Raw genomic sequence first — 23682 nt, 5'->3', positions numbered from 1 at the left:
CTCTGGCCCAGGACCGTGACCAATGGAAACAATTAACAACATGGATGGAGAGAGAAGCTATACATATCGACCATGGCTGAATCACACAATTCTCAGCAAGCGTCATTCGGACTGCGAAGCTTACTACTACTACTACTACTACTACTACTACTACTACTACTACTACTACTACTACTACTACTACTACTACTACTACTACTACTACTACTACTACTACTACTACTACTACTACTACTACTAATTCAGATTAACCGAAGGTGAAAACAATATCCGACAGTCTAACTCCCGCTCAAAACAAAATTGTCAATCCGAATGTTCATGCCTTTAAAGAGAAAACGGTTGTAATTGTTGAGTAGCGTTTAATAACATAATTTTTAATTCAGAGACAATACACTATTGTTAATTATAAGTAATTCAAATCAAATGGCAGATTTAAAAAAAAAAAATTTCGAGTTTTGGGCAAATGTTGGTGGAATTTTTGCAAAGGCACCTGGCATCACTGTGAAAATCAATGTGTCTGGCCGGCCTGGCATGCCGCCTTTCAAATTTACTAAACTTGATAATCCTCGCAAGAAGTTGGGTTTTGTGATCCGAATTCTAAAGATCAAAAGAAGCTAAGGCTCTAATGGGTATGTTGCACTATTGAGTGGAACGGATGCTGGAAGACATGCATTCGTCACGTAACAAAGGAATGAAATGCATTCATTTATTAATTTTTTTTTCTGACATTGCCAACACATTATCATTAACTTTAACTCTAGGGAGGCCTTCCGAAAGCTCCTACAAAGGGAAACAACTCAAGTAATATTCCCTCAACTAACCCCAAGAAAAAATAAACCTCTACTCTAACTAACCCTAATAGGAAAAACAAACACCCTAGCACCTTTGCTAAGTCTAAGACGAAGACTTATGACTAGAGAGCCTCGCCTTTGGCCGACCAACCTCCGCTGCACGTCCAACTCGCCTTGAGCATGCATTCACGTAAAATATAAAGATTTTTTTTTAAAAAACCTACCTCTGTTTCAAAAACTAGCATCTTTCACCTTTCTAAGAAACATTTTGATTTTTCAGAACTTTAGTTCGTTAAAAAAATACCGGCCAATCTGACCCGTTGAGTCGAATGAAAACGAAATTTTGTTGTTTACACGGTTCAAAGGAAATGTCGTAAATAAGCTTTCATGGACTTCCTGTGTTGTTTTTACAGTGTCACGTGACCTTTTTGAGAAATTTGTCGTCTGCTACAAATAATTAGACCGGTAGGGGGTAGATATTTTCGTTGGCGAAGAGAAAAAGTGAGTATTATTTCTTGGACTTGTAGAGAGGCCTAGGGTCCACCAGCAGTCAAGTTGATTGAATAAAAGAAAAAAAGGCCTTTTTTATCCGCCGCCACCACCACCATGAGAGTGGAGGGTGAGGGGGGGGGGTGTTGCATGAAGACGAAAGGGAGACGTGGTGACCTTGGGTGACGTTGAGCATCTCAAGGATGCTGGCAGCAGTTGCAGGTTTTCTTAACCCCTTAACGGCGAAGCTAATTTTTTGCTTTTAGATAATAGTTTGCTTTTATCTTTATTATTGTTAACGGGGAATACAGCGTTTCCACCAAGAGAGCAGTCAGACTATCGCAACTCGGACTTCAATTGTCTATAATCGTTTTGCCGTTACTTGTCTTTTGATGATAGAAGATTTGGTGTTAGGTCAAAGATCGAATTTCGCCGCTAAAAGGTTGCATTGCTACTGGATTTGCTCCCCCCCCCCCCCCCCCCCACTTTTTTTTTTCTTCTTCTTTTTTTCATCTTAGTATTGTTGATTGCTATTTCCTTTTTTATGATTAGCAAGTGCCGTAGGAGTCTCACAGGATGCAGGAGTACTGCAATTAACCCTTTGCCAGTGACACTGATTTTTTTTGTTTTCAAATAATAGTCTTCATTTATATTATTTTTTAACGCAGAAAAACAAAAACGTTTCCACCATAAGAGCAGTAAGAATATTGATAAAAAGCGCTTTGAGCACGTTGGGTGGATATTGCCCTATATAAAAGCTCATGTTTTTAAATTGTATTTTGTTTTTTGTCTTTTGATGAAAACGGTAAGATTTTATTTTTGGTCCAAGTAAGATTGATATTCGCCTTTAAAAGGTTAAGTTGTTTTGTTTTTTTTTCAGGTTTTTGTTTTTTTTTTCAAATGCCTAGTGAGAGAGAAAAAACAAAACAATCATACATGTATCTGCAAACAGCAGAACGTTTTCATTTTACAATGAGATGGGAAGGGGAAGGGATAACATTATGACAAAGAGAGAGAGAGAGAGATGGGGCGGGGGAATGGGGGGGATAGTAAGGGGGAATGGGAAAAGATGAAAGAAACAATGGGTTGCCTGATGATGTAGATCAAAGGAATGTTACAGCGGTGTTCACGGTGCGTACTTCGTGAAATTTTAACCTTTTACAGTGACAGTTTTTTTTCTGCAGATTGCTTATGCAGAATAAATCGTTTCCACCAAGAGAGCAGTAGTAAGAGTATATTTCGACTCGGCTTCAATTAAACTATAAATCGCAAAGCTTGTCTTTTAATGATAACATTAAGACTAAGATCTGGAGTTTGGGGAGTGTAAGATGGAATCTCGCCAATAATGGTTAAAACTGTTTTGATTTTTAAAAATATAACACACACACACACACACGAGCGCGCGCGGTCACGACAACGAGGACCATCTATTGCATGTGTTGCAACGGTAAATCAGTTTACGTGTACGTAGATCCTGAGGCGAGATGCCCCGTTACCGTGTAACCCCCCCCCCCCCCCCCCCCCACCCCCCCCCCCCCCCCCCCCAAAAAAAAAAAAAAAAAAAAAAGAAAGAGACACACACATACACACACACACACACACGCACGCAGTCTCGCATCCGCTACGAACTAATTTTGCGCACCAATTTTTACTGCACTAATGCACCAAATTGCATTTGGTTTGGCCACTTGGCCTCCTGTAACCAACTTTTTGGCTTCCTCTGACTTTCCCCGTTATATCGTTTTACTCTGGTACCGGTAAAACTTATTTTATTTGGCAATCTAAATATCTAAATGCAACACGTGCTAACGCCACAGATTGCATTTGCTAATGCTTCTATATATACGAATTTTCCTTATCCTATCTAAATTGTTTAACAAATCTAAAGAGTTTTCGCGAGGCTAAGGTGGGTTTGGTGGTATTTGGGCTCCTGCCGAGGAATCTGGCCTCTTGCTATAGCTAGTTTGGTCTCTTACTCAAAAATGATCTGGCAACCCTGCCTGGCTAGGCGGAACCTTGATAACAGAAACGGGACCCACTCGATTTCGCGAGGAATTAAACATGAAAACAATTAGGATATAATTTCAACACAACTTTTGAAATTCATCAAGGATTGTCTAGTACCGAATGTTTTTTGATAGAAAACAAATGTATCTTCAAATCTAAACTGCTTTTGACGGTAAGCGGTAAGTTTTTATTTATTTTTCTGTCCAAACGAATTATTTGTCCTGGTTATAGAAGCTAAGTATTGGTAACACCGGCTCAGCTCTCTAGGCACTTTGATAAAATTTTCAAACTCAAAATATCTTGATTTGACTCAGTCAGGGGGATGGGACTTGAAAAAACATAAAATTTGATACCTTATTTGTTTCTCTACGACCCACGGTTCCAGAGTTAGGCTATTTATATTTTTCTACTGAATTTTTTTTGTACAGAGAGAATCTGTGATCTCACTGCTGCCTCAAAACTAGCATCTCGCGGCGATTGGGAAATTTTGAGTCTCGCAGTCGACATGGCCCACTTATTGTTTTCAGTAATTTTGTTTCAATTAAAAAACAAATGGCAAGTGTTAGATATCATTGTATAGGTCAGAGAATAAAGTGTTAGATATCATTGTAAAGGTCAGAAAATAAGCTTTATTTTCATATAAATCATTTTCATGTATGGAAAGTATGGAAAAAAACAAGGATAAACGAAAATGGAAAAAATATGAGGTTTTTGTCCTAAAAAGTGGGGTTGGTGGCGGGAAAAATAAAATAATGAGCGAGTGTATCAATTTTTATGAAATTTGGCAGAGATATTCTTCAATTAATTGTCTATCGATGTATGAAGTATAATTAAAATGTATCCATAATTTAAAAAGTTCTTATAATTCAAAAATTTATAAATTTTTATTAAATAAGTTTTCTGAGACATACAATCAGGAATTGAGAATGAAATACACCGTTACAAAGCTTGTTTTGTGCCCTTTATAATGATACCAAAATTAGTCACATAGGTTCACAAATAACGCCATGGTGACCAACACTGTAAAGGGTCAAAAATAATGTTCCAAAAAATGAGTTTCACCTTACAGTGAGCCTATCGGCGGCCACTGGACTGGAGTTATCAAAGTGCCTATTATGACTTATGATTAACCGAACCTTAACTTAAACTTAAACCCTAATTCTAATAATTAAGTAATATCTAGTAAGAGAAAAAAAAATCCTCCGATCTCGAGCTAACTATAATAGAAAAAAAATACTCGGACCTTTGCACTACCTTTCAATACTTAACAAATCAAAATGGCGGCCGAGAAATAAAGCAATGGTCAGATTAGGAAATTTTAAACTTTCAACAAATTCTATCGTTTGTTCAAGAGTTTTTAAAATGCTTCTAATGACAAATTGAATAAATGAATGCCTGACAAAAGATCAACAGTGAAAATACAAATTGAAAGAATACTGGGGATGTCTCCCTTGAGGTCTTCCGAAAGCTCCCCGTCAGTTTTCGCTTGCCTAGGGAAGCCGTCATCTAAAGCCAGAAGAAATGCCAGCACAGGGAGCCTTTGGAAGGCCTCCCCTTCTGAAAAGCTTCGTACAGCTCCGAGGGCCTCTAGATGACTTGAGTATGCTTTAGATGACCTTTGGACGGCTTTCCTATGCATCCAGACAGCAATTAGTAGGACTGATTGAAAGAAATGCCAGTACGAGGATCTTTCGGAAGGCCTCCCCTTTGGACGGCTTCTGGAAAGTTTTATAAAGCTCTGAGGGCCTCTGGATGACAAGAATGCTTCAGATGACCTCCGGATGGCTTCCCCAGGCATACAGACGGCAATTAGTAGGACTGATTGAAGGCCTTCCGAAAGCTCCTCATGCTGGTATTTCTTTCAATAGGTCCTACTCATTGCCATCTGGAGCTGTCCGGATGCCTAGGAATAGGCAGTTTAGTGAGCAGCAGCAGTAGCAATCAAATTTTGACCCAACTTGCCCATAGGAAAGTTGTGACTGGAAATTCCTGTTCGCGTTTTGGGGGGTTCAATTAAAGATGCATAACTTCGTTATAAAGAGGAATATCGCAGATATTTTGGTATCATTATTTTCGTCTTTCAATTTCCTTTTAAATGGTGCCAATTAAGGAAAAATCCATTAATAATTCAAGAAGTTATATGAAGTTAAAATTTGGCAATTTTCAAATGCATTTATTTTTTTATTTACCGCGTGTGTTTTTAAAATTTAAACGCTTGTTTTTAGAATAACATCTAAACTTTATTTATGCCAAATTTCAGGGCTCTATATCGATGCACAGACACCTTTTAACTCTGCGCCGAAATGCCTTGTTTACATTATCTTCTCATCATGGCTGCCGGACGATATCGATATTTTAAATTTAGTTATGTATTATGTTAAATTTAGTCCATAATATTTTCAGTACTATTATTTGCTATGTTTTTATTTTGAATACATACTTTCCAACTTTATTTATAGGCATTTTATAGTTTTGTTTTAAAAGTTCGTATATTTATTCTCTTTGTGAAATCCGATATTAATAATATCGATATTTTAAAAACACCAATTGCTTTAATTTAATTTTATTTTACTTTGCCATCAAGTCATCAAGTTTCTTTCCCATATGTTTAGATATGTTTATCATTTGTATCCAGATTCTAAAGGCCTTAGCCTTAATAATTATTATGGTAAGAAGTTCTATTAGTTTTGACACCCCCATACATTGAGAGAGAAGGGGGAGGGGGTGGGGGGATAAAATTATATTAATTGTCAGTTCAAATGATGTAATAGCAATAAACTCAAAGTGGTTCAGCAGAATTTTTTAAAGTATTAAAAGCCAGAACTTTCCTTCTAATTAGGTATAATAGGGAATCTGTTTCAATTTATTTGAACTTTTTCAATCTACCATTTTATTTTATATGCAATTAAATTGCCATAGGTAAAAATAAACTCATTATGTCATTACACAACATGTTTATATCTTTTCATTTAAATACTCTCAAACCCTTTTTTATTCTCTATGTATTAATTAGAAGAGGGGAATTATTTGCAATTGTTTCAGTGAGATATTGGGGATAAATCCAAAAGTGATAAAGCAAATTGTTTCTTACGTCTAGCCAAGTTTTTGATTATGTAACATTTGCGTCATATGTAATAACGTATTAATTTGAGATGTTTATCTTCCTCTTTATTAATGTAAATGCATTGTCCTCGATAAGACGAACATTTTGGTATACAATATATGATAAGAACTCCATATTGACTGTTTTAACCAATTTTTATTAACATCACGCGATTTCGGTCACAACTTTGCAATGGTAATTTTGGGGTAAAAATCGGTCTGAAATTTCAGACTTTGAACTGCCGTAACTACATTTCTAATCAAGATAGAAACAAAATTCAAACTGTTTCGTAATCTGTGTTGCCAGCTCTTTCATATCACATTGGTTTCAAGTGTGTGAGGTACATTTAGAATTTCTATTAAACTCCCTACTAGGAAAGCCGTCCGGAGGTCATCTAAAGCATTCTCAAGATATCCAGAGGCCACAAAACAAAATGGTTGCCAGGAACCAAAACAATGGTCATATTAGGAAATTTTAGACTTTCACTAATCTATCAAGGTTTGTTCTAGAGTTTTCAAAATGCTACTATATATTGACAAATTGAATAAATAAACGCATGACAAAAGATCCACGGTGAAAATACAAATTGAAAGAGATGCTAATGCTAGACCGAGGAGCTTCCGGAAGGCCTCCCCTTCCTGCGATCTCGTCTACTCACCCACCAACATTTGTCTTTTAATGTGGTTTTGTGTCTTTCTTCGTTTTGGAAGGGGACCAGTTGGTTTCAGTTTCATGTGAGCCTCTGTTATGTACTGTGTGTTTCTACTCTCTCATTCTTTCTCTCTCCTCTATCTCAACATTTCTGTCCCTGACCAACCAGCGTCACATAGTTTCAAAACTGTACCTTGGAATTATCAACTGTTTTTATACTTTTGGTATTTTTCAAAAAATGATTACATGGTAGAAATTAGATATGACAGAAATGTCACTTTGATAAATTTTATTTCATCATTGATTCTTAGAGACCCTTCAAGAAAGAAAGAATTCAATTGAAGTGCAGCGTTTGTTTGTTTTTTTTTGGTACCTAATTCAATCATAATACAGGCATCATCTAACAAAATGATAAATAAAAATCTACCAAAATGATGATTCGATTATTTTTAAAAAATTATAGGCACATTATTGAATGTATATATTAAGCTCATGGCAAATTTTATTTAGTCTAAGTCAAATTTCAAATGCCCCATATCCGGGGAATAATCTTTGCACACTGAATCGACTGTGCTTGAAACATTTGCCTCAACTTCATAGTCGATTTTCTCATAACTCTGTTTTTACACTCTTCTAACTCATACCTGCCTATTATTACGGACCGTCCGTAATTTTTACGGAATTGTAAGGACAATTACGGACTTACACTTACAGAAATATTACTGATACAAATGGGCGCAACATTAAATTAAAAAATAATAATTTTTTTTTCATTATTTATATATAATGTGTAGAATTTATAGCAGATGTAGATTTTACTTATTCACTGGACTTGATTTCTTATGAATATTTTGCCATGCTGTGGAAAATGGATTTTGATTGAGGCTTGACCTGCATAAGTAGTAGACCTATATAACATGATAAGTTTATTTTACATATATATAAAAGGGTGTATCTATCATTATTTTTGTTTGCTTTAGTATTGCTGAAATTTGACCATTAATTACTGATGAATTTTGTATTTCTTACTGAATTTGAAATTATCAAGTAGGCAGGTATGCTAACTTTAAACGTTAGTATCTCGGCAATGAGTGATCAGAAAAATTTGGTATAAAACTTTTAGGCATGAAATAATCTTTACTTAGAGATACAATAAACACAAAATTTAAAAACCTGACTTAATACTGTTTTGAGCTGGAGGGGCACAAATGTGTTGATTATGGTGAAAAGTGGAAATGTCTTATTTATTTATATCTTTTGTTTGTTTGTTTACTTTCTTTATTTATTCATCTGTTTTGTTATTTATTTGCCTCTTTAGTTATTCATAGAATTTGTGAATTTTTAAAACTGGCTGTTAAAATATTTTGTATTTGATAATTCCCAACAGATACACCTGATATGAATAAAGGCAATGAGAGCCAGCAGCAATGTAATTTGAGGACTCAAGTATGGGACCTTCTTCAAAGAAGTGAGTCAGTTGTTTAAAAATAACTTGTAGATTAGCGGAATTTATTGTTATTATTATTTTTAAAAAATTATTATTAGTAGTAGTCGTAGTAGTACAGTCGACTCCGCTTAATCGCATACCCTCGGGAGTTCGGGTTAATGTGTCGATTAAGCGGAGAAGCTAAAACTAGCATCTAAGCACCAGCTTTCATGTACCAGTCCTGTAGGACCTTCCCCTCTGAGGTTTTTACGGGCTTGGGATCGTCATATTCAAGATATTAAACTGATTAGAAGGGGCATTTGGGGGGGGGGTGTTGTTTCTTTTTTTTTTTTATTTTTTTTGGGGGGGGTGTGGCTTTTTTCTTTTAAAATTTCTCTTTTTATTTGTGTTTCATCGACAACAAAGTGTGACATTGTTTGTAGGAATGGTAAACGAGTAGCGTTGATTGTAGTAAAGCCTCGTCCCGTCTGCATTGTAAGTGTCATTAGAGTCATACTGTTGAAGAAGTTGTTTCAAAACTTCATCACTTCATTGACTGGCAAAGGAGAGAGCAGCATAGTGTTTTTCGTCATGTTCTTTTTCAAGCACGATATTTTGTCGACCTTTACAGCTCGAGAGCCAGCTTTCTGATTGGAAGAAAAACTTGCCTTAAGTTGATGCCTGTTCAGTTGCTTTTTGAGTGTAGCAATGTGGACATGGACTGTATAGATCAATCAAAAGATGAGACGCGAGTCCTCTCTCTAATCCTTTCTTATTGTTCATGCCCAGTAGAGGAAAACAATGCATAATTGCAATTGAGTCGTCAGTCAATGTAAACAAACACACGGCATTGGGTGGACTGCGATCACATTTCACACCTTTTGATGCAGACAGCTAGTTCTGAGTCAATTAGCCCTTCGTGTCAGGTAATCCTTTGATGTCAGTTAACAAGCTTTGTGCGTTTGACCAAGTTGGGGTCAGAGGGACAGTGGAATTGCGTAGGTGGGAAAGCTTTTTTCACGCGTGATACAATATTAACGTGCCGAACTCGGTCAGTCTGAAACGCATTTTCTTTACCTTTTTAAATTGTATTTTTTAAATATTTTTCTCAAATCAATATGGAATCAAGATGTAGCTATTAATAATAATGATGAGTATATTAATAATAATAATCATACTAATGATTTCTTAATGTATTTATTCCAGCTGGCTTTGCAAACCTGGCTACAGAATCGACTGTGAGTCAAATTATAGAGATGTTGATGAATGGCACACTGGAATCGGAGGAACAGCTTGCTGCTCTTTTGGTATCAATTCAGGTAAGAATATCAAGCAATCATGTTTTCTCAATAGTATATAATTGGGTATTTCGTTGATAAAATTCTGACTGCATGTGAGAAAAATGCTCTCAGCCTAAATGAGAAGGAAACGGAATGGAAACCCTGGTGATTCTATAAAGAAAAAGATACCACCTTGTTTAAAAGCAAATGGTAAAGTTCTGAAACAAGTACAGATGACTAGGTTTAGAATATGTCCATTCAACATAATGCGTTTCCTAGCAATGTACACACATGACATCAGTTTTCACTTGGCAACAAAAGTAAATCATGGGTAAAAGTTCTTTGCGTGTAGTGTGTGTTTTAGACATGTTTTTTTTTCTTACTTTCGCATGTAGGATACATCAAAGCAGGGCTGTCAAGTGTCCTGCATCATGTGGAACATTTCCACGTTTGGGACGTAATGTCCCACATCACCGCTTCATGTTCTGTTCAGCATTGCAGCCCGGTTGTTGATAGTTATTAGTATTAGGAGTTTATGATTGTGATATCATCCTCTATGGTCAAAGTATACACATTTTGTGTTTTTGATTAGTCCCTTCAAAGTGTTTTTAGTTGATGTCAGATAATATAATATTTTAGGGAGGTCAATGACCGAGATATTATTATATGATGCCTCTACTCTAATACTAGGGTCAATGACCGAGATATTTTAAACTACATCTAGTGATGCTAAATCTCCGGTTTCACCCCAGTTATGGGCAACTTCCATCAAATTCTGATGGGGTCAATTTGTCCCAAGAATACCCCCCCCCCCCCCCCTCTCTCCCCTCCAATCACCACATCATCACTGCCACTACTACTACAACCACCACCACTACATCATCACTGCCACTACTACTACAACCACCACCACTACATCATCACTGCCACTACTACTACAACCACCACCACTACATCATCACTACCACTACATCATTATCACTAGCACAACTACTACAACCATCACTACCCCAACTACTACAACCACCACCACTTCATCATCACTGCCACTTCTACTACAACCACCACCACTACATCATCACTACCACTACATCATTATCACTACCACTACATCATTATCACTAGCACAACTACTACAACCATCACTACCCCAACTATTACAACCACCACCACCACATCATCATCTCTACCACTACTAGTAGGTACAGAAAACTGATTTTTCAAACCCAACAATGCTCAATTTGATCAAAAGAGTTTGCAATTCTGAGCATTTTGATACCAATATCATACCTGTATCTCAATTTTTAAGGAATATATGGTCATTTGAAAATTTGACAATTTCGTTGTCGCGACACCCTGCTTCAGCACCCAACTTCAGGGCTTCGTATAAAAAAAAGTATCGGGCTCACAATGACAAAATTTCATCTGCTTAGAGTCTCATAGAAATTAAACAACTCCAATTTTTTTTAGAACTCTAGCTCTTTATTTAATTACATTTTAAGGGCCACGAAAACGAAAAAAATGCATATTTCCCTTAAATCGTCAAGGGAGACAAAAAATGTGAAAAATGGTCAATTTCAAAATTTCGCATAAAATTAATGAATAAAGATACAAACATCCAAGTTTCATCAAATCAAAGTATAAATCAAGATCTATAAGGGCAACTATATAATTTTCATATATATGTCTCCAAAGTCACACTATTGAAATATAATTCACCGTCTACAAATTTTCAAAAATTCATAAAAAACATAAGAATTATGGAAAAATCAGTATATTGGACTAATGTTACAAAAATAGAAATAAATGAAGTGGAAATCAACAATTAACATAAGAAACTTAAAATATAATGGGTCTTCAAACATTCATAAAAATGACGAAAACAGTTTATTCTGTCAACTTGCGGACACTGCTCCTGTCAATGGAGGCTCAACGAACCACGAGCACAGCTGAAAAATAAAACAATCAAAAGTCTGATTTGGTAATCAATAATTTACCTGATATATTTATATATATAAAAATATTATATTTCCTCGCAACACTTTCCATTAACATATATGCTAAGGTATATCACACTATCTAAACAAATAATCAACTCGGGGAACTACCAGATTTAGTACTGACCTAAAAATTTTAAAAATGAATTGTCAATGTTGATATCTCTACCATCTAATTGTCGTTGCGATTCTACCACCACATCATCATCACTACCACCACATCATCATCACTAGCACAACTACTACAACCATCACTACCCCAACTATTACAACCACCACCACCACATCATCATCACTACCACCACATCATCATCACTAGCACACAACTACTACAACCATCACTACCCCAACTATTACAACCACCACCACCACATCATCATCACTACCACTACATCATCATCACTAGCACACAACTACTACAACCATCACTACCCCAACTATTACAACCACCACCACCACATCATCATTTCTACCACTACTACTGCAACGACCACCACCACATCATTATCACTACCACTGCTACTACAACCACCAACACCATATCATAATCACGACCATTCATGGCTTACTCTACTCAGGCCTCCCGATTATGCAGGCAGTTAAAAATGTGGAGGCGAGAATGCCAACCCATTAAAGGAGGGAGTAAAAAGTAACAGCCCTAAACTTGGATTAGGTTTTAAAGAAAGAGGGAAAATTATATTTAACACCACAATCATTATATTGTGTTTTTTCAATTGCGAAATGTACTAGAATTAATATTAGATAAATACTTTAAATTTTATTATTGTTTTTTCCTGTATAAATCTTATCGGAGGAAGAAAAGAGAACGGCATGTTTACTGCCGCAAACAAAATGGCAGCCTCCTATCGGTGTCAATTTCAAATTACTGTTGTGTCTAATTTGTATTATTTCACTTTGGATTACTTTTCCTCATATCGTATGCAAGTATAACTCTATTTGTTTATTATTTTACCTGCTTTTTAAATTGAATTAACTTTATAATCAAGATTGCTAGTCTAGTCTAACTCTGTTCGCTTACTCTTCTCTGACTGACTCAAAGTGAAAGTAAAGAGACTTCTTAGAATATAAGTTGTCTTCGTCTGCATTAGGTCCCATAATTATAATACAGGTCTAGACTAAACATGGGGAGAAAATGTTGTGTTACGGGTTGCCATTCAAATTATAAATCAACTGATAAAATTACTGTTTATAGACTTCCTAAAAATTTAGAAGAACGTGAAAGGTGGATGAAAGCAATACCCCGTGACAATATCCCAAACACATCAAACACTGTTGTTTGCATCAAACATTTTCCTGAAGGGTTTGAAACAATTTCAGTCAAAGGAAGATTGAGACCAAAAGACCCTCCTTCTATTTTTGATAACATTCCAAGAAGTTTAGTACCAACACCACCACCACTTCCTAGAACAACTACAAAGTCAAGCTCAGCGATACGTTGTCATCAACCAGATGAATTGAATGAATTTATTAAACAAGATGTTGTAGACTTTGATACTTTGTGCTCTTCTATAGCTGGTCGACAATTTCCTTGCGAGATTAATTCTTTTGTAAGCAACAATTGTTTATTCATACAATCAACAGATTACTTGCATTCTTCTGGCATTCCAAGGTTTATGTTAAAAATCAACCCTGATCAAAGCTTCGATGGATATCACGCAGGAGTAAAAACATCAATAACACCGCTTTCAAGAAACAGGATTACAAAAGTTGCACGATGGTCACAACTTGAGGCTTCTTTAGATTATCTTAATTCTTTGGAACTGAATCACAAAAAGTCTGTTTTGTTAGAACAATGTTCAACTTTGAATACAGTTGCAGTAAAACATGTGAAATATTCACCTGATATCATAGTACGAGCTTTTGAATATTTAGCTACTTCCCGATCTTTATATAATCGTCTTCGTGAGGATTTTGGTTTACCAAGCCAAACCACCCTAAACAGAATATCATCTAAAGTAAACAATACCAGCGATTTAACTTTTTTAACAAGTGTCTTTTCTTCCTTAGAGGAACAACAAAAAAATATATTTTATTGATAGATGAAGTCTATGTTAAACCTCTCCTAACATATCATGGAGGAAAACTGTTCGGAAAATCTGTTAATAAGCCAGAAGAACTTGCAACAACAGTTTTAGGGTTTATGTTAGTTTCACCTTTTGGTGGTCCATCATATTTAATTAAAATGCTGCCTGTGCGTAACCTGGACTCACAATTTATGTTTGATCAAACAAATGAGCTATTGAATAATATAAAAAAAGCAGGTGGAACTGTAGTATCTATCATTTGTGATAATAATAGAATCAATCAATCGTTTTTCAAATTATTTTCTTTAGAATCTCCTTGGAAGACAACCGACAATATATTTTTATTATACGATTTTGTACATTTAGTTAAAAACATAAGAAATAATTGGCTCACAGAAAAAACGGGACAACTTGTTTTTGAGGATAATGGAGATGAATTTACAGCTAAATGGGAACACATACAGAAACTACAGCAAATGGAAGATGAAAGTCTAGTGAAGATGTCAAAATTAAATTATCAGTCTGCTAATCCCAAACCTATTGAGAGACAAAAAGTTCAAACCTGTCTGAATGTTTTCTGTGAGGAGACTAAGGTAGCATTAATAGAACACCCTGGAATGCAAGATGAAAATGTGGACGGAACAGTAAATTTTATATCTAAGGTAATTGAATTTTGGAAAATTATGAATGTAAAATCACGCTTTGAAGACAAACGATTCAAAGATCCATTACGCGCAGCCATTTCTACTAATAAAGATTTAGGATTAAAAATACTTAAGGATTTTTCTGATTTTGCTTCTCAATTACAAAGCCAACAGGGTAAAAGAGAGAAAAAATTTACTCGTGATACTTCTTTAGCCATTCAACATACATGTAAAGGAATTATTGAACTAACAAAGTATTTATTGGAGTCTTCTGAATATGTTCTTCTTGGAAAATTTACAACTGATCCCATAGAAAAAGCTTTTGGTAAATTGAGACAAGGCAGTGGTGGTACTTATTTCATTAATGTCCAGCAAATTCTTGAAAAAGTTAATATCGTTCAAACTAAATTACTACTTCATCTACGTTTTGATATTGACGAGCTTTCTTCTGAGTCAGGTCATTCTTGTGACAAATGTGGATTTGTGTGGTCAGAAGAAGTTTGTGAAATTGTTGACAATTTGCCAGATCTAGAATCTTCCGTCAAAGATGAAGTAAAACAAAGTTTAGTATACATTGCTGGTTATGTCACACGTAAGGATCACGCAGGTGAAGAGGAGGACGTTTTATTTACCTATTTTAATAAGTTTGGATCTTATACATCAAATTTAGACAGAGGGGGTTTGAAGAAGGCAAATGATTTAACCTGTCAGTGGACAATTTTTTCCTACATTATTTTTCAGTCTATTGCAAACAACGTGTGTCGAAATTCATTAAGTAATACTTTGTATAAAATTTCGGAAATGTTTGATTTTCAAATTAAAGAGCACCACTGTAACATTGAGCAACATATTGCTTAACAATTACTGCAAGTTGTCCAACATGCCATCTGACAAGGAGCCAAAACAAAAGATTTTAAAGCTATCATAGAGGTAAATCTTGTATTCAAATTCTTTTTATTATTTTTTTCTCAAAAATAATATTTCTGGCTTTTTAAATGGCTTATAGTACTCATACAGTGCCTAAATGAGTATATTAATGATTTTATTAGATAAGTGCATTGTTTACCATTAAAAACCCAACTGTTAAGATAAACCTGTTATCGCCTCCACATTTTGTCTACTGCCGCACGTTGGTCAGGCCTGAGTAGAGTAAGCCATGCGACCATTACTACTACATCCACCACGACCACTACCACCACATCATCATCACTACCACCACTACTACTACACCACCACCACCACATCATCATCACTGCCATCACTACTACTACTACATCCAATACTACCACATCATCTGAGCTAACACTACTACAACCACCACCACATCTTTATCACTACAACCACAGCTTCAACCTCCAGCACATCATCATCCCTATCACTACCACCACAACCACAGCGTCATCACTACCACTACTAATAGAACCACACCACCACATCGTCATCATTACAACAACTTCAACCACCACTACTATATTATCAACACTACCACCACTACTACAACCACCACCACCATATCATCACGACCACCACTACTACAACCACCACATCATCACTACCACCACTACTATAATCATCACCACTAGCACTACTACTATAACAACCACCACCACATCATCATCACTACCGTTTCTACTACAACCACCACCACTGCATCATCATAACCACGTCTACTACCACCACTACATCATCATCATGACGACCACAACTAATACAACTAACACCACCACATCGCATCACTACCACTACTATTTCAACCACCACTACCACATCTTCATCACTACCATTACTACTACTACAACCACCACCACCATATTATCATCATTACTGCCACAACTACTACTACAACCACCACCACATTATCATCAGTACCACCACTACTACAACTACAATCACCACCACTGTCACATGATCATCATTACTACTACAACCACCACCCCATTTTCATCACTAAGACTACTACTGGGAAATTCCATGAAAATGTCAACCGAAGGGGTGTTTTACAAATTCTTAAGAACATGTTAAAATTTGGTACCAATTTGTTGGAAAATCATTCAGGATTATGAATATGAGGATATTTTGTGCATATTTGTGGTACAGGATGCTTATTGTAGCTTTATGTAAGGGTATCCCCTATTTGAAGAACAAAAAGAATATTTTCTCAATATTATAAATTTTGCAACTTCTACAAAATTATAGCCACCTTTGCTGTTGTTTATTGATATTAAAACAATTATAAGTATCAGGAACCTATATAAACATTGAAATTTACGATTTTAATGAAATGTTGTCCTCATCGGTCGTTTTAATGACCTTGGGAAATTGTATGTCAGTCCGTTACCATTAAAACAGTATTTTTTCATCTATGAAAGAGGTGATTGTTGTACAGACTCACTATTTCAGATTTTCTGTTCTTACATGAATGGCTTTAGCACTGTAAGATAATTTTTCAAGAAATTTATCATATAAGGTACTTTTGTTGGGTAACGGACTGACAGTAACAGACTGACTAATTCTATTTTAATTCAATGACAATATATAAAAGTTGTTTTTTAAGTCTCAAGAGTAATGTCCACTCCAATGTGTTTCAACTGATCAGGCAGCCATTTTATAAACATTTGGATCCATAAAATTTCAAACACTGGTCTTCAACATCAAGCCTGCTATTTTGCAATAGGTAAGTTGAATCTTTTAAAGCTTGTGAATCTTTTGATCACTTGAAGATTTTTGCTATGTTTGAATTGAGGGAAAAACACTGTTTATTGTTCTATAATATCCTTATGACAGTGGAGCCAGTAGTAGTCTTCTGTTAAAGGGGCAAGAAGCCCTGGGAGAAAAAAAAAGAAATCAAACATTTAAATGAATGTGAAAAACTTTTGAGTCACTGAGGCTTTAAATGAAGTGGGTCAGCAAGCTGTTTAGTTGTGTATAATGTCAATATTTTAGTTGTTACAATGTAATGTGATACAAGTTAGAAATGAGTTCTATTTTCTTAGTTTTGCTGTATTATTTTTAAGAAAACAAGATTTGCTTTTTATTCCGATTTGACTTTCATAGCTTATGATGTAATTTCGCTCAATTTTCTTTATTCACAGGTTCAAAATGCCTACTCTATCCATGATTCAAATTATCAAGAAAGACTGAAAACTGATGGGCATAACATTGTTTAGGAAAAAGATAGGCAACAAAAGCAGGAGTCTCAAAGAAAACTTGAAAGTGATTGTAAAGGACGCTTAAAAGAAATAACGGGATTTTTTCAAGCAAAATGGAAAATAAAAGAGAAAAGCCAATCAATCTACAACTCCAAAAGAAAGTAAACCAAGCACACCTAAATCCACATCTGCCTCACATTTCAGCACAGGAAAGTAAAATACTGAATTCAACTTTGAGGGTCTACAATCCTCCCAAAAGTTAAAAATAAAATTAAACTATGCCTGTACTGCTAAGGGCATACAATACATCAACCAATGGTTTTTTAAATATTTTAATCATGGAAATGGGCTTTCAAAATGAAATAAGATAATTTGATCGAAAATTTCTATTTGGACAAGAAGTACTCTTGGCGAGCACCAAGGGAAAAAGATTTCATAATTGTGAGAGATGAAAAAAGAGAAAGGACGAAAATTCCAAAAAGTTTCGTGTAAAAAGCCCTGAAAAAGAGGTTGTCGATTGTTAGTGAATTTCATCCAGGAATCAAAATTGGCTTAAGTTTATTTTGCTCCCTCAGAACCTCAGAATGTACTTCTAAGAGAAATCCCACAATCTGCATAAGAAAATTGTAACAATCAAGGATAAAATGGTCCAAATGAAATTTTTGAAGATCTTTCTCAGATCTTATAACTGGCTTTCTGGTCAAGTGCAGATGAGGAAGAGATTGACTGCCAATACTATCGACCAGTTTGCAGTGACGGTCATGGCCTATTGACAATTCCTAAGCTTGAGGAATCAAGATGAAATACAGAATAAAAATTAAGCTTCAAAAATAAGTACCAAATGAATGTTAAACTTCCCCAGTTTTTAAGTCCTTTCTTATCTACATTTTTTTTTTTTTTTTTGGATAATTTAATTTCATAGTTGAAATAAAGTTCCCGTTTGGCTTTGACAGAATAGATTTCAACTCCACGAATCATTATTTCATTATTTAATTTTTTCAAAAGCAAAGTTGGGATTGAGGTAATCAGATGTCACCCATCAAGTTACTCATCATGCCCAATGTAGCTTGACATCCATATAAGGAAGAGTATTGGTTTGATCAATCACACTGGGTATTCAGTGTTGATAATAATTACATAATCTGTTCTTTGCTCTGGATTGTATGTAGTAACCGTTATTCGAAGTAATAAAATTCAGAGGTGTCAGTCCGTTACCATCCATTTGTCAGTCCGTTACCGACACTTTTTCAAAGACTGCAGATTCAAATTTTAGACAATCTTTTAAATATTGCTAGTGGGTTGTAGAACAACATCTCGTGGTTACTATAAAAGAACTTATTTGTTACTGGAAGGCTTAACTTCAGAAAGTTTGATCCATCTACATATAAAATTGAAAAAGATGGATTTTCTGATGTCAGTCCGTTACCAACATTATAATGTCAAAAAAATTCAAGTTGATTAAGATTCATCTTTATCCTTTTGATATATGATAAGGGCGGACATGATAAATGTCCATGGGAAATATTAGCTCCATACAATAAATACATTGCATTTCAGAGCACGAAATGTATGCATTTTGGTCTGATTTGTCAGTCCGTTACCCGTGGAATTTCCCTACTACAACTACAATCACCACCACTACCACATCATTATCTACTACTACAACTACAACCACCACCACCACATCATCATCACTACCACTTTAACCACCACCACCTCACCATCACTAACAACCACCACCACCACATATTCATCAGTACCACCACTACTACTACTACATCCGATACTATCACATCATCTGAACTAACACTACTACAACCACCACCACCACCACATCATCATCACTACAACCACCAGCACCACATCATCATCACTGCCACTACTACTACAACCACCACAACCACATCATCATCACTACCACTACTACTAAAACCACAACCAACACATCATCACTACCACTATTACTACAGCCACCACCACCACCACGTCATCATCATTACCACTATTTCAACCATCACCACCACCACCATATCATCATTACCACTACTACTACAACCACCAACACCACATCATCTTCACTACAACCAGTACTACAATCACTACCATTTGGTTTTGGAGCTTTATTTCATTTGAAATAAGGAAGTTTTGGGATTGTATTTGGCATTGTGTTTATAATTATATATCATAATATTTTTCTAATCAGTTATCTATTTGGGGCTATCCAATATCTAAACACGATGCCAAATACCATCACAATTCCTTTTCTCATGTGCGGAAATTCCTCTTTTTTGAAATCCCTACGAGTGGTGTCTGAAATTCCTGTGAGCCAAATTTAAAGTTGGGGTATCTGTATATCCAATTGGTAGTTTTATTGTGTACTGTCGGCTACAGTCTTTATTTCATTTTGGCAGTATGTCTATGTGTGTGTTTGCTTGTGCCTATTATTCTGTCCCTCATTACTCCCTTATTTTGATTCTCTGAACTTGGTAGCCCTGTCAAAGCTTTGATGACCTTGGCATATCATATATCACTCACTCACTCACTGTCCAGTGTCATTGGCTGCCCATAGTCTGTGATGACAAAAGTCTGCCCATTTTCTTCGTCTGTTGACGGTATCATATAATTCCCTTCCATTCATCTCCGTCCATTCTAAGATGTTTTTTAAAATATAACTAGGCCTAGGTCTTCCCCTTCTTCGTTTGCCTTCCATTTTCCCCTGTATCACATCTTTCATCAGCGTGCATGGGTTTCAGCATATATGACCGAAAAAATTTAGTTTTCTCCTTTTAATTATATTTAATAGCTCTGGCATGATTTTCAGCTCTTCCAATATGCTTTATTTGTTCTTTTTTCCAACCAGCTTATCCTCATCATCCTTCTGTAAAACCACATTTCAGCAGAGTTTATACATTTCATGTCTTGAAAGTTTATGTCCTTCACCTGATGTGATTTGAGGAGTTGTTATCCGTACTCCTTCCATCTCATCGTATATCAGTGGAAAGAAAATTGACTAAAGTTTTAATCTATTTTATTATTTTGATTAAATCGCTCAGATGTAAGATGCTACTGACGGTCTAAAGGTGAAGTGTTTTTATTTTTTGCTTAGTGTATTACATAATATTATGTAACCATATTATTCTTTTATTTTTTTTAAATTTGGTCCTTGGTAGATTGATAGACTGATACATTTTCCTCCTTTTTTTGTGACAAATTGTCATTATCATCACTGAAAGTCGAAGGTTTTTAAGATACAAATTTATCATTTAGGAGTTAAAGTATAAAGCTTTTATGTTTTTCTTTACTAGTAATTGTAATAGGTTTTTATTGTTTGCTTTATGATTATTTGTTAAAGGATATTATTATTTTATTTTATTTTACGATTTCTATTTTCCAGAGCCCAAGGATGTAGATGTTGAAGACTGTGACTATCCTTTGGATGCGAGACTCCATGAGGACTTGCATGTTGAAATTGATATTGATCAATCGACTGTCAATTGTGTTGAATTACCTGAAATATCTGAGAATGACACCAAGGATAATTGTGATACACGTTTTGATAAACCTTCCACATCCCAGAATACACTTGATAATGGAAGTGGTGCAGATGGAAGAGAGAAAATGCTTCAAAAAGAGAAAGCATTTACTTATAGGTCAGCTTTGTATGGACATACAAAAGTCCATTCTTGGGAAAAACCACATCAATGTCTTACTTGTGGAGAAGCATTTGCATACAGTTCAGACTTAAAGAGGCATTCAAGAATCCATTCTGGAGAAAAGCCATATCAATGTCTTACTTGTGGAAAAGCATTTGCTAGAAGATCAGGCTTGCAATCACACTCAAGAATCCATTCTGGGGAAAAGCCATATCAATGTCTTACTTGTGGAAAAAACATTTGCTAGAAGATCAAACTTGCAATCACACTCAAGAGTCCATTCTGGGGAGAAACCACATCAATGTCTTATTTGTGAAAAACAATTTGCTAGAAGCTCAATCTTGCAAATTCACTCAAGAATCCATTCTGGAGAAAAGCCATATAGATGTCGTGCTTGTGGAAAAGCATTTGCATCCAGTTCAGACTTGCATCGGCACTCTAGAATCCATTCTGGGGAAAAACCACATCAATGTCTTACTTGTGGAGAAGCATTTGCATACAGTTCAGACTTAAAGAGGCATTCAAGAATCCATTCTGGAGAAAAGCCATATCAATGTCTTACTTGCGGAAAACAATTTGCTAGAAGATCAATCTTGCAATTCACTCAAGAATCCATTCTGGAGAAAAGCCATATCAATGTCTTACTTGTGGAAAAGCATTTGCTAGAAGATCAGGCTTGCAATCACACTCAAGAATCCATTCTGGAGAAAAGCCATATCGATGTCTTACTTGTGGAAAAGCATTTGCTAGAAGATCAGGCTTGCAATCACACTCAAGAATCCATTCTGGAGAAAAGCCATATCGATGTCTTACTTGCGGAAAACAATTTGCTACAAGATCAATCTTGCAAATTCACTCAAGAATCCATTCTGGAGAAAAGCCATATAGATGTCGTGCTTGTGGAAAAGCATTTGCATCCAGTTCAGAATTACAATCACACTCAAGAATCCATTCTGGAGAAAAGCCATATCAATGTCTTACTTGTGGAAAAGCATTTGCATCCAATTCAGACTTGCATCGGCACTCAAGAATCCATTCTGGAGAAAAGCCATATCAATGTCTTACTTGTGGAAAAGCATTTGCATCCAATTCAGACTTGCATCAGCACTCAAGAATCCATTCTGGAGAAAAGCCATATTAATGTCTTACTTGTGGAAAAGCATTTGCATCCAGTTCACACTTGCATCGGCACTCAAGAATCCATTCTGGAGAAAAGCCATATAGATGTCGTGCTTGTGGAAAAGCATTTGCATCCAGTTCACACTTGCACCAGCACTCAAGAACCCATTCTGGATAAACGCCATATCAATGTCTTACTTGTTGTAAAGCATTTGTATCCAATTCAGACCTTCATCAGCACTCAAGAATTCATTCTGTAGAAAAGCCATATCAATGTCTTATTTGTGGAAAAGTATTTGCTTACAGTTCAGGCTTGTATGAACACTCTAGAATACATTCTGGAGAAAAGATATCTCAATGTTTTACCTGTTGGAAAACATTTACTCAGTGATCACTTGATATATAAACACTCAAAAACCCATTCTGGAAAATAGCCATATCTCTGTCTTGCACATGGATAAAATAAGCATAAACTCACAGTAAGAACTTGTGTAAGCACTCAAAAAAAGCCTTTTGAGATAAGCTGTGCAATCTGCTAAAATTACAGTCAAAGCTGTAAATGTAAAAGTTTGTTGACTCAAAGTGAGGCTTACTTTATCTAAGTCAAAGGGTAATAATCGATGTGCACTGAGTATTCAGTCTAGGATAAAGGCTCACTCCACTTTCAGTATGGGCCCATTTTCGTGTCACTAGTTACCAGTTTATTTCTTCCAATCGAGAGGACTTGGGTTTTAATTTTATTTTAGTACAAAGCCATTGAAAGAAACTTGTTTTGTTTTTTTTTAACTCATATTGGCATTCAAATGTTTTCTATTATAATTAAATTTTAATACTAAACTAATATCACAGCCAAAATTTGAATGTTGTAATTGTAAGGTACTAGTGCAGTCAGCACTTGTGGACTGCCTTAACAGGTTTACGACACTGAACATAAATTTGACTCATATTCTTTAAAAAGTGTTCGGAATAACAAACCAAAAAGTGAAAAAGAGGGGATTGGGAGGAGAGAAGTGAACGAAAATGAAAAAAAAAAATGCACACACCTCACAAAAACAAAAACAAACAAACAAACAAAAATCCATATACTCGTATCTTTAGTTGAAGATGTGTTTACTTTCATATTTTTCTGTTTCATATCCAAGCTTCAACAATAGTCCCAGAATTAACAATAGTAGTAGTAGAAGACATTGAAGAGTTGCCACATTTTTGATAGATAGCAAAGTCACTATCTTTGTACCAATAAGTTTTACTTGGGTTGAAAGAATGGCACAGTTTATTTTAACGCCGTTGACTTATATGAGTATAATTTATCTTGTAGTAAGATTGAC

The 23682-nt window shown here is 35.5% G+C and overlaps 1 pseudogene; it reads left to right on the top strand.

The window, feature by feature from the left end:
• The first annotated feature begins 20979 nt into the window (after positions 1-20979).
• Positions 20980-22745, top strand: LOC144973857 (uncharacterized; annotated as a pseudogene).
• The last annotated feature ends 937 nt before the right edge of the window (positions 22746-23682 follow it).

The sequence above is a fragment of the Berghia stephanieae genome, chromosome 5 (assembly GCF_034508935.2).
Source record: "Berghia stephanieae isolate SIO BIC M18660-M18661 chromosome 5, UCSD_Bste_1.3, whole genome shotgun sequence".
Taxonomy (NCBI): domain Eukaryota; kingdom Metazoa; phylum Mollusca; class Gastropoda; order Nudibranchia; family Aeolidiidae; genus Berghia; species Berghia stephanieae.
Note: the sequence above shows the minus strand (reverse complement) of the source record. Positions and strands in the feature narration are given on the sequence as shown.